This window comes from Marmota monax, unplaced genomic scaffold (assembly GCF_021218885.2).
Source record: "Marmota monax isolate L192 unplaced genomic scaffold, Marmota_monax_Labrador192_F-V1.1 WCK01_AAM20220418_F8-fsc00305, whole genome shotgun sequence".
NCBI classification, from domain to species: Eukaryota; Metazoa; Chordata; class Mammalia; order Rodentia; family Sciuridae; genus Marmota; species Marmota monax.
This window is the reverse complement of record NW_026693588.1, coordinates 1257865-1260771: the sequence shown is the minus strand read 5'-3', so window position 1 is coordinate 1260771 and position 2907 is coordinate 1257865.

Here is a 2907-nt window from a genome sequence, read left to right as displayed (position 1 = left end):
CCTACTTATGCCTTCCAAGCTCTGTTCTATGCCTGCTTCTCTTACCCTGACTCATCTTCTTGCACTATCAACTACTACCTTGAAAAACACCTATTCATCTATTTCTCCTTTCTATCTTGGTCTAAATTGTCCTCTGTATCGTTACTATCCCTCTTTCTCTTTTACTAATTTATTTTTTTTCTTTCTTCTTTCTTTCCCCTTCCACCATTTACACAAGCTATTTTCTCCCACCTTTTAGCACTCAGATAAGTCTACACTAAGTTTACTAAATTTAACTACTTTTTTTTTACCTGTTCCAGAACTTCATTATAGTTTTATACTGAATTTTAGAAACTACAGAGAACAATTGTACCAGGTTGGCTCAGAAGTGAGTATAGTAAATAGGGCTTAGTAGTATCTCTTAAATTGGAGCTGATATTGGGATCACTAGAGGTCACACATTGACTAAGAATGTCATTACCTAGACATCCATCCAACTTAGGGGGGCGGAGTTCACATAGTATTCCTTTACTTAAAAAAAAGAAGTCAGAACTATACTGATAGAGGGGTAGATATACAAAAAAATATGAAAAAAAAAAAACAACCCAAGGATTCAAATTATCCCAAACAACCCATAATGTTTCAACAGGCTTCAATGAAAACACAGTGAAGAAAATGTCAAAAATGAAATTTAGAAAATTTATGGTTAAACTGCTCTATTAAATAAAAATAATGCAAGGGAGTAAAATTAGAATGAAAATAAAGGAAGTTAAAGATCACTTAAACAAAGAGAAATTATAAAAAAGAATTAAGTAGCAATCCTCATAAAGAAGGAATCAGTTAGTCAAATTAAAAATTCAATGGAAAGCATCACCCAATGGATTAGACCAGTTTGAGGACAGATTTTGAGGCCTTCAGGACAAAATAAATGATCTTGAACATAAAATTGACCATAGAGAAAAGATGTTAAGAGACTATGACCAGAATATTCAAGAAATATGGGATAACATTAAAAGGCCAGATTTCAGATTCATTGGGAATGATGAAGTCTCTGAAACACAAAGTAAAGTAATGCACAATCGTTTTAATGAAATAATATCAGAAAAATTTCCAAACCTTAAGAAAGTAATGGAAAATCAAATAGAGGAAGTTACAGGACTCCAATTATACAAAATTACAACAGACCCACACTGCTGCAGTCTGGCTGGGCACAATTCAGGAGCCACTTGTCAAAAGAAACGAACTTTATTTTTAGAACACACACACCACACCACACAGCTCCTCAGGAAAAACCCTCAGAGCCCAACTGCCACCACCGGCTTCCCATAAGCCTCTCAACCTCCCCCACTCCTCCTGCTCTTGAGGCTGACTGGCTGGGTCGCATGGGCAGAGCCAAAAAAAGTCCCCCAATGAGCAGCTCCATGGTCTGAAAGGGCGGGGAAACAGCCCAATGAGCATCACCGCAGAGGAGCCAATCAGTTGGCAGCTAGAAGTTTGCTGGGGCCCCTTCTGCTGTGGCTCTCAACACCACACCAAGGAACATCATATGAAAATGGCCAACATACAGAATAAGGATAAAATTTTAAAGGCTGCTAGAAAAATGGAAATAAAGTGGACTTCAAGCCAAAATTAATTAGAAGAGACAAAGGACATTTCATACTGCTTAAAGGGTATAATTATATAATAATTATATAATTATATAATAATTATATAATTATATAATTATATATCAACAGGGTATAATTATAAGAATCAAATAGACCACAATACAATAGCACTAAATGACATTAACATGGCTCTCACCACTGAATAGATCATCCAAACAAAAAGTAAATAAATCTACTACAGAAGTAAAAAAAAAATACAATTGATAATTTGGACATAACAGACATATTTAGAATATTTTATTCATCGATGACTGAATTCACTTCTTTCCAGCAGAACATGAACATTTTCTAAAACAGAGAATGCCTTGCATTCTATACAATCATAATGGAATGAAATTAGTATTCATGATAAAAATAAAAAGTAATCTAACATATTCAGATTAAATAATACATTGTTGAATGATGAATGGCAGCAGAAGAGATCAGGGGAGAAACAAAAATCAATAAATGTAATTCATCATGTAACTAGACTTAAAGACAAGAATCACATGATTATCTTAGAGATTATACTTGGAGATAAACAAGAAGAGTAACAACATACCAAAATCTCTGAGACAGTTTCATTCTAAGAGCAAAGTTCATAGCATTGATTTCATATATTTGAAGAATAGAAAGATACAAAACAAATTAGCTAAAATTACAACTCAAGGCTCTGATAAAGAACAAATGCAAACCAAAATTAGTGGAAGAGAGGAAATAACTAAAATCTGAGCTAAAATCAATGAAATTGAGTTTAAAAAGAATACAAAAGATCAATGAGACAGAGATTTTTTTAAAGAATAAATAAAATTGATAAAGCCTTATTCAAACTAATTAAAAGAAAGAGAAAACAATCAAATTTTCAAAATTGGAGATGATCAAGAAATATTAACACACACACAACTGAAATCCAGAAATTATCAAAAACCATTTTGAAAATTTATACTCCAATAAGCAATAAAATCTTGAAGATATGAAAAAATTCCTAGAGACATATGACCTAACCAAATTGAACTAAAATAATATAGGAAACATAAACAGATTAATTTCTAGTAATGAAATTAAAACAGCCATTCAAAAGCTTTCTAAAAAAGAAAGTCTATAGCCAGATAAATTCTCAGCCAAGTTCTACCAGACCTTTAAAGAAGAACCTATACCAATCCTCCTCAAGTTATGCAATGAAATAGAAAAGTAAAAAACTCTTGTCAAATACTTTCTACAAAGCCAGTATCAGCTTGATACCAAAGCCAGACAAAGACCCTTCAAGGAATGAAAACTTCAG